The sequence below is a fragment of the Cicer arietinum genome, chromosome 3 (genome assembly GCF_000331145.2).
Source record: "Cicer arietinum cultivar CDC Frontier isolate Library 1 chromosome 3, Cicar.CDCFrontier_v2.0, whole genome shotgun sequence".
Classification (NCBI taxonomy): Eukaryota; Viridiplantae; Streptophyta; class Magnoliopsida; order Fabales; family Fabaceae; genus Cicer; species Cicer arietinum.
This window is the reverse complement of record NC_021162.2, coordinates 50059992-50070969: the sequence shown is the minus strand read 5'-3', so window position 1 is coordinate 50070969 and position 10978 is coordinate 50059992.

Here is a 10978-nt window from a genome sequence, read left to right as displayed (position 1 = left end):
AGTATGCAACTTCAATCCTTAAAAAATAGCGAAGAGTTCTCAAGTCCTACATCTCAAACTGCTTGGCTAACTGCAATTTCAACTCATTGATTCCAATAACATCATCACATGTAATAATCATATCATCAACATACAAAGAAAGCATAATACGACCATAAGTGGTAGACCTTACAAACAGTGCAAAATCATGTCCACGAGAGCGGAAACCAATAGAGATTATCACAGTAGAGAATTTCTCAAATCAAGCTCGAGGAGCCTGTTTAAGACCATAAAGAGTCTTTTTTTTTTAACTTGCACATTTCCCCCTGATTATGAGAAAATCCTTGTGGAGGGACCATATAGACTTCTTCATGAAGCTCACCATTTAAAAACGTAATTTTAACATCCATTTGGGAAATATGTCATTGACGAATAGATGCAACTGCAATAAGAATACGAATAATGGTCATCTTGGATACATGAGCAAAAGTTTCTTCATAATCCATACCATATTGTTGAGAGAATCTCTTAGCAACAAGACGTGTTTTATAGCGCTCAACCGATCCATCAGACTTAGTTTCGATCTTGTATACCCAACAAGACCCAATAGCACATTTTTCAGGAGGAAGAGCTATTATTTTCCAGGTTAGTTATAAACTCTTAATAATCTGAGAATCATAGGAAATAAAGTAAAAATGGATATGCTCAAGAAAACCAACATTACGAGAAACATATAGTTTTCTTGCATCATGATCATAACAATGATAACCCTTTTGACCATTCCCATAACCAAGAAAAACACACACGGCAAACCGAGAAGACAACTTAATGGGCTCTACTTGTGGACGAAGAACAAAACAAGTAGAACCAAAGACTTTCAAAGAATATTAATCAGGGATGAAAGCATACAATTTTTTAAAGGGAGACAAACCTGATATGACAAATGATGGAGTTATGTTAATAGCATGAACAACAATAAGAATTGCTTCCCCCCGAAACTCACTAGGAACCGAAGCATACAACAAAAGAGAACGAACAGGCTCAATAATACGACGATGTTTCCTTTCTACAACTTCATTTTGTTGAGGAGTATCAATACAACATGACTGGTGGAGGATGTCATCATAAGCAAATAATTCAGAAAACTTATTAGAGGTGTATTCACCACCTAAATTACAGCGAAAACACTTTATAACATTATGTTGAGTCTTGACCATGGCACGAAATATATAATAAATGTCAAAAATTTCAAATCGATTTTTCATAAGATAAACCCAATAATAACGAGTGTAATCATCAATAAATGAAACATAATATCTAGATCCACCTTTGGTAAGAACCGGTGATAGACCCCAAACATTAGAGTGAACTAAATCAAAAGGCGCCTATGAAACTAAAACACTTTTACTAAACGGTAAAGCTGGAAATTTAGCAAGTTTACAACCACAACAATTTCAAATATCACTGGTTTGTAACTTTCCTAAAGCTCCAATAGAAGCCAAATATTATAATCGAGAAGCATAAACATGTTCAAGGCGAGAATGCCACAAATAAAAACTAGAAGGCGAAGAATTCAAGCGAAAACTAGATAATAAGTCAGCAATAGTTGTTGAGGTTGCAGTATTTGGGACTCGCAAGTCATCCAAAATATAAAGTCCCCCATGTCTATGGCCTATCCCAATCAGCCTCCTGGAATGTGGATCCTGCACACAAGAAGAAGTGGACAAAAATATAACTGAATAACCAAAATCACATATTTGACTAACATAAGCAAGACTAAAAGTGAGATTATGAATATAATAAACATCATAAAGAGACAAGTTAGGTGTGGAGACAACCATCAGTAGTCATAACCGACACAGATGAGGCAGAATTCACAAACACAAGATTTATCATCATATGTCATATGGTGAAATGCTCCAGAATCAAGAATCCATATGGAAGGAGATATACCTAACATACTAGATAATTTCAAACCTTTAGAAGAGGTGGCAAACATGGCATGTGATTGAGTGGCAAGAAGTTTTTGAAGTTGTTTTGCAATATCAAATATTTGGGAAGCAGTCTTAGATGAGTATATAGAACTATAACTAGAGCCAATGGTAGGAGGAGCATAAGCAACAAAATTGGACGAGGGACCCCTAAAATTCTTCTTATGTGCTCTCCCTAATTTAGGACAATGTGTTTTTCAATTACTTTCTTCTTTGTAAAATGCATGTTCATCATTACCAAGCCCAACCCTCCCTTGAGATTTTCCTTTTTGAACAGGAGCAACAAAAACATATGGAGGAGTTGAAAGAATTCCCTTATTTGACACATCATAATGAGTCTTATGTCTAATTTCTTTTGCTAACAATTCACTAACTATTGATTCAACATTAAGAAGAGGGAAACAATGCAAAATACCTCCAAGAAGGCCCTCAAAATCATCATGACGAGCCATCAGAAACCAAACCAGACATTGCTTCTATATATGATCAATGTACGCTTTGACAGCTTTCAACTCAGTTGATTCCATAAGAGCTTATTGATCCCACAAATTAGTCATTGCCAAGTAGAATTCCTGAATGGTCATATTGTTCTGCTTAAGGACCCTAATAGCGATGGAAATAGGTTAGGTCGTCCGTCAGGGGTCTATGGCCTGGCCTACTTATGGCCTGGCCTATTTAATAAAAAGGTTAGGCTCAAGCCATTTTTAAAGCCTATTTATTTAAATAGGCTAGGCTCAGGCTTATAAAAAGGCCTATTAGGCCTGACAGGCCGACTTATATATATTTTATTATTTATTAATATTATTTTTTTTTATTATTATTATTATTATTATATTAATAATATTATTTCCTATTTTAAATTATATCAATTAAGCAATTACTCAGTAAGCATTCCATATTCAGTAGTTGTTCCATATTCGGTAGCATTCCATATTTGGTAGTCATTTCATATTTGGTAGCTGTTCAATTAGTCAATCACTCAGTAGTCTTCCATATTTGTTTAAGAGGTAATAATGAGTGTGTTTGTTTCAAAAAAAAAATCTATTATTTGACACAAAAAATTATTTTTTAGGGTTTAAAGGATGTTTGTTTCATATTTTTTTAAAATTATTTTAAATAGGCTTCCAGGCCAGACCAGACTTTTAAAAAGGTCAGGCCAGGCCGAAAAAAAAGCCTATGATAGGCTATAGGACAGGCTTAGGCCTAAAAAATAAATCGTATGCTAGGCTCAGGCCTTTTAAAGCCTGGTCTGGTCTGGCCTATTCCCACCCCTAGACCCTAATATCAATTTCCAACTGATAATGTTTGGCAAAGTTAGACTGAACTTACAAACGTTTCAAGTGATCCCAAATCTCTTTAGCAGTATCATACTTTGTTAGTTGCACTCATATAGACAACTCAACAGAATTATTAATCCAAGTAATAATTTTTTAATTACTAACATTCCATGTTTTTAGATCTTTTGCATATTTAGCTTCATCCCTTCTATCTGTAGGCTTAACAGAAGTTCCATCAACATAACTCCACACATATCTTTTTCAATCAAAAAAAGTTTCATCATATAACTCCATTAAGGTGGACACTATCAGTTTGAAGAAAATCATCCTTAGCACCAGCCACAACAAATAATGACAAAAAAATACGAAAAACACAATCACTGAGACAAAATAAATTAGGGATAACCTGTCAATAGTAGAGTCAACAAATAACCAAACAAAATCGTGTTGGAGACAGAAGAGCATAACTACGCCAAAAACAAAATAGCAGAATCGCTCTGGAGACGTAATAGTATAGTCGTACCAGAAATGGAGGAAGCACATCGGTATCGACCGTAAAACAGAGGAAGCAAATCGGTACCGGCTACAAAAATGGGTCGATGCAGAACGAGCTGCAAAATGCACAAATTTACGGTAGATCCCAAAATCAACCAAAACTCTGATACCATGTTAACAATGATAATCTAACATAAACATAAAAGCGGAAGAAGAGAAATTGAGAAGAGAATGAACTTTTGGCTAGAGTTTCTTAAACAAATGAACCAATCTTGAGTTAATAGAATTACAATGAATATATACAAGAGAATATAAATGTCTAAAATACTATTACTACTAATATATAATAACATTATCTAACAATACTCTGTTATTAGTTATGTGATTGTGTGCCTTTTCTTATATTCCTATCAAAATGCAATAAAAAAATTAACCATGCCTAATACAGCACCCTAATAATTAGAGGCTAATCCTATGCGGAGTCCATGTGTGTAGTTTTACACCACATCATCAAAGTCCGATCAATAAGTTTTGGATCATAAGTTGACAGTTTTACCAAATTTGTTTTTCTTTTAGTGAAAATAGTGGTTTCAATTTCGCAATTAGTATTCTGGACTTTGGAGGTCAAAAATGGTCATATTCAAGAATTAAAAATTCCAAAATATTAAGACTTAATCGCAGTTTTAGTCCCTATTGTAGTTGAATCGCGAAAGTAGTCCTCCCATTTTATTTATCTCCAGTTTTAGTCCCTCAAACATGATTTTGGTCAAAAATTTGATGAAATTTCATTTTTTTTTTCATTTATTTAAGTCACATCATGCCTCAAGATCTCGTAGTGCAACAATTATACTTGAAATCTATTATCATAAATGGTGTAGTGCGACTTAAAAAAATGACATTTTATCAAATTTTGGATCAAAATTCTGTTTAGGGGACCAAAATTGGGAAGAAATAAAATGGAGGACTACTTTTGTGATTAAGTTAAAATAGATGGACCAAAACTGCAATTAAGCCAAATATTATTAAGTATCGGCGAATTCGATAAGTTGCCAGTGGGGCTCTTGCTCCTATAAAAAAATCTTTTGATAATCTTATTATTTTTATTTTAAATTTCTATAAAACTTTATAGTTTTAAATTCATTCACGGTAATTTTTTTGTGTTGAATATATTATTATATTTTGTGTTTATTTATATTTTTTACTTGTCTCTTTTTTGATAGTCTTCACAATAAAAATATTATTAAACATTTTAAAAATATAAACTCTTGTATATAATAATTATAATTTATAAATGCTCTTATATATTTTGAATTTGTTTAGTCTTTATAATTATGTATTTTGTAAAAGTTAATAATATTTTTCTTTTGTGTATATATATATATAATAGAATAAAGTAAAGATGATATTTTGATAAATTTGACTAGTATTACTTTAATTAAAGTGTTTAAGCAAATATAAAATTTGTATTAATCAAAATATTTAGTAATTATTATTTTGTTTATATTAATCTAATCTAATTTATTAATTATTAAAAATAATAATAACAATAATACCAATATCAACAATATTTTTAATTAATTTATTGGAACCACTACTTCAATAGAATATGATCTTTAAAATATATATATAATCCTTAAGTTATAGTTCAACTAACAAATATAACATCTATGATCCTTAACTTCTAGTTCAACCGACAAATATCAATATTGTATCTATGTTGTGGTTAATGGTTATTGTATCTATGTTGTGGTTATGTATTTTAATGGTTGTAACTACATAAGAGGGAACTCATTTTTCTTCTATGTCTTTTGAAGTAACAAAGAAAATAGACATAATTAATTAATTAAAAATATTATTGAAGCAGTGGTTCTAATAAATTAATTAAACATATTGTTGATTGTATTATTGTTATTATTATTTTTAATAATAAATTAATTATATTAGATTAATAAAAACAAAATAATATAAATAAAATAATAATTCTAAATTATTTATATTAATAAAAAAATTATATTTATCTAAATACTTCAATTAAACGACATTTGTCAAACTTGTCAAAATATTTTTTTTTTTGTTATATATATTAAACGAATACATTAATCTCGTTATCTCCTTGTTACTTTTAACTTCCTCAAAGCCTTATGTTAAACACAGACACAAAATTAAAAAATGGGACTACCATGACAATAAAATTTGGGAATCTAACAAATAAAATTAGTGACCAAATTTATCTCTTACTTTTTTAATGGAAATTAGCAATGAAGATGTTCATACTTTCCTTAATTGCTTCTCATAACATCAGTGGATTTAAATTATCTCAATCTCTCTCAACAATAAATCTTAATCATTGTATTAATCTAACAGTGGAAAGTTAAAACCACAACCATTAAAAGAAACACATTGTAACAGACACAAAAAAGAAAAAACACGCTGTAACAAATTATTGTTCTTCATCCCTCTCATAACAATCTTAACTTGTTACTTATTTGTATTTTAGAGACACTGCAGAGTGCAGATATAGCAAGATCGTGAATGAAATTGAATATTACGAATAGAGTTTATTTCTTTCTGATTCATTGAGCTTGGGAATAAAAATACATTTTGTATGAGGAAGATGTTGGAACAAGTTGTATATTTGATAGGAATTGAAAATGAGAAGAAAATAGAAGGAAAATTGAAAGTCATAAAAACGAAGATTGATTATCAATCTTGACAGTCTGGAGAATGATATGGTTAAGCATTTCAGATTGTTCTTCCTTTTGAAGGCTTTTATAGAAGCAGTTTATAGCTGATTCAGTTACAACAAACTTAACCAACTTCTAACCATATTCTAACTAACTAATTACAAATCAATTTGAATTACATCCAACATGCCCCCCCTAATTCAAAGTGATTTAATTGACATTAATACAAGATTGTTTCTTATCTATTTGAACTTCACCCTCTTCAAGCTTTTAGTTATGATGTCTGCCTTTTGATCATTGATAGTGCAGTGCTCTAGTTTCATCATTCCTTTCATCACTTGATCTCTTAAGAAGTAAAACTTTGTTTCTATATGTTTGCTCTTTCCATGAACACTTGGATGTCTTGCGCATTCTCGAGCAAAATGTCCTTCTTCACCACATCGATATCACAGTTTCATGCGTTTTGCTGATCTGTTCAAACAGTCATTGATTTTTTTAGACTTCATCTTTATCTCCACTCTTTGATTCAACAATTTCTCACAAGCTGAATTTTTCACCGAAATCATGCATTCTTTAGTTAAGGCACTCATGGTTAACAACACATCAGCTTTTTTCCCTTTGCCGCCTTGACCAATTGCAGTCTTCAATGCTTCGTATTTCATCTTTGTTACCAACTTCATGTCCTCTTCCAATAATCCATCCAGAGGCTGCAAATCAGTCTTGTTGCAAGCCGAACGGACAACAACTCTTGACGTACTGCTAGGAGCTGCAACATGAGTCCTAGCTGCATTTACTAGCTTTCCTTGGACCTCACTCTTACCATCATCACTAACATCATTCAGCTCAATTACTTCTTTCTTTATGCGAGTAGAAACTTCAGGAACCCTACTCATGCTTCTTGGTACAATATTAAGAGTGATTGGAACATTAACATCTTTGTTTTCTTGCTGAACATCGCCTACAACAACTCTTGCTCTTACTCGACGGTTGACTGTTTTCCTTTGAGTTGTAGTTTTACAAGTTGTGCGAGGTTGAACAGTTGGGGTACTAACATCACCTTCACTTGGATCCAACATCTCATCCAATCTTTCAACCTCCATCATTCTTGAAGATCCAGTTGACAGTGTTGTTTTGAAGGTTCTGTTTCTGGACAATGGTGCCTTCAATACAAACCTATTTGCACTATCAAACATCTTTACTTCACCATGCTTCATCTTCATTGAATATCCCTTTTCAAGTAGTTGTCCAAGACTTAGCAGATTGTTCTTCATTCTTGGCACATACAACATATCACATATGAAATATTGCTTGCCATATCTCCTTTGAATCAGCACGTTTTCTACTCCTTCTGCAGTTACGTTGCTATTATCTGCAAATCTGATCTCTCTTTTTACCTTCTCATAAATTCTTACAAACCAATCTTTGTGGCCAGTCATGTGATTCGAGCAACCAGTATCAAGAAACCAAAACTGGGACGAATAATGTTCTTCGTTTTTAACACTTTTTCTAGAACGTTCTCGATTTGTAGTTTCCATCAACAACACTTTGTCTGAAAATGGAGAATGCTCTCCGTTTGTGGTGGCCATCAATAACACATCATCTGAATCTGAATCCTCAGCTGCCATTTGAGCTTCATCATCCTCTCTTTGGACTTTCTTGGATTTGCATTCATTTGCAAAATGCCTCCATTTTTTACAATTGTAGCATTGGATTCCTTTTCTGTTGAATTTATTTTTGCCATTCGAATTCTTGCTGCTGTTATCACTTATGTTCTGATTTCTTGAACTTCTAGCCCCTTCATCAGAATCATCAGTCTCATCAGAGTCGTATTTCTTGTACCACTTGAATTTACCTTTGCCTTTCTTGTGCTTCATATTACCTTGACTGGTCTTTTTCCTAACTCGGGCATGCAGGGACTGCACTTGAAATGTTGAGGTTGCTGCACACCTTTCTCTTACTCTCAGTTCATGAGCTTCAAGAGAGCCTTACAAATCATCCACCTTCATCTTATCAAGATCCTTTGATTCTTCAATTGCCACCACTATGTGATTGTACCTTTGTGTTAATGTTCTAAGGATCTTTTCAATAATCACCACTTCAGTTAATGATTCACCATTTGTTCTCATCTGATTAACAACAACCTGCACACGATTGAAGTAATCTACCACAACTTCATCTTCTTCCATCTGCAATAATTTGTATTACCTTCTTAGCATTTGGAGCTTCACTTTCTTGGCCTTTTCCCCACCTGTATAGTACTTGACCAAGATCTCCCATGCCTCCTTTGATGTAGATGCCTTCGAGATCCTCTCAAAGTTGTTTGAATCCACACTTTGTTGGATGTAAAACAATGCCTTGCAATCTTTGAAAGTTGTTTGTTCTCTTTATGTTGGATTCGCACGAAGTTGTTCATAGCCATTTGGAACAATCTCAAACACTTCGTGAGATCCCAACAACGATTTCATTGATGCAAACCACTTCTCCCAATTCTTCCCATGAAGGATTGGCAAATTCGATGGAAATCCTCCTCCATTCATGTCTTCTTTCTTTTCTTTCACTCACACTTGTGTTTCACAATTTTGATCCCTCTCACACTTGCACTCGTGTTTCCCAAGGTTTAGAACCCAAGCTCTTGATGCCAATTGTTTGAATAGGTTGTATATGTGAGAGGAATTGAAATTGAGAAGAAAAGAGAAGGAAAACTGAAAGTCAGAAAAAAGAAGATTGATTATCAATCTTGACAGTCTGGAGAATGATCTGGTTAACCATTCCAGATTGTTCTTGGTTTTGAAGGCTTTTATAGAAGCAGTTTATAGTTGATTCAGTTACAACAAACTTAACCAACTTCTAACCATATTCTAACTATATTCTAACTAACTAATTACAAATCAATTTGAATTACATCCAACAGAAGAAATATACAAATTGGTGTATGGCTAATGAGCATTTTGATGATTAGTAGAATATGTTCTTAGTAGAAGTATACCTTAGGTTGACTCAATATGGTTGGACCTTAAAATGTTACTACTCCTAACTATGTTCTTTATGTTTATGATACTATGGTATATTGCAATGCCACAAACAAAAAAATTAGAGCCTCTCATTCAATTGTTAATTTCGTGAATATGGTGTTGCTTCCGATCAATATCTAAACTTAATCAAGTGGAAATTTTTTAACAGTTTAATATCATCTAAAAGGATTCAGGATATCAGTTATTTCCTCAGCTGAATCACTTTTGTTTACTTACTTGAGGTGTTCCCTTATTTCAAAGAAAGTCTAAGAGCATCTTCTACGGTGAACTCAACGTATAGTTCATTAGATGGGGTCTACTGTGCAACATCATCTTAGAGCAACTCATTTGTTTTTACTCCAACGGTGAACTAACATGGGTTCATTAAATAGGACCCACTAACTATTATAAATTTATTATATTAATAAATTAATAAAAAAAAATGTAACGATTATAATTTCATTATTATTAAAGTATGAAAGTATTGTTCCTTCCTAAGAGCACTGTGATGACAGCATGCCACAACTCCAATCGTGAACTCACCAAAAATTGAAAGTTACATAACTACACGTTGGCGGACAAACTCATTTGACTACCGTTGAAGATGTTCGACATGTTATTTGTCGTCTATTGTTATTCATATGAAAAGTATATTTTTTTTGTTTGAAAATAATCAATTTTATTGATTGCGGAGCACGTTCTATTGGTTAAATTTAGGTTTAAATATGTTTTTGGTCTCTATAAATATATCACTTTTTTATTTTAGTCCTTGTAAGTTTTTTTTTTTTTTGATTTGGTCCCCGTAAAATTATAGATAATTGATTTTGGCCCCTAAAAAAGGAACTGATAAACTGTCATGACACGTGAACCTATATATACATACCAACACATTATTTTTTATGATATATTTAAAATTAAAATGTTTTATATTTTAATTAATAAATTTATATATTGATTGATTATTTAATAATTAGTGTTATTTTATAAAAAAATATATGAAAAAAAATTAAAAGAATGGTTTGGGGGCTTTTAGAAAACTCTTCATTCTTTTAATGTTGATTTGATCTGATATTACAGGGACTAAATCTAAAAAAAAAACTTACAGTTACTAAAATCAAAAAGTGGTATGTTTGCAGGGACTAAATACATATTTAAACCTTAAATCTATTATTCATGGTATGTTGGTATACAACTTTCTTGTTTACACATGGCCAATCTCTATTATAAAAAATTTGGATTCTTCGTTCATATATTTTTTATAGTTGGGGATATTATTAGTAGAAAAATTATTATAGTCCCATAAAAAATTATGGTTTGTTGGCTTTTGATCCTTGTGCACTATTAATTCTATTGCATTACTTAGACTTTCTTGGGACATGTTTGAAGGTAAAAAAAATAAGATCTCAATCCAAGATTGATCTTGGCAGTGATGAAGATCGATCTTGGTTTTGTTGAAACAACAATATCAATCTTGGTTTGCTTTAAAAACAGTAAAATCAATTTTATCAAAATATGATTTGATTGTAATGCATAAAATAAAT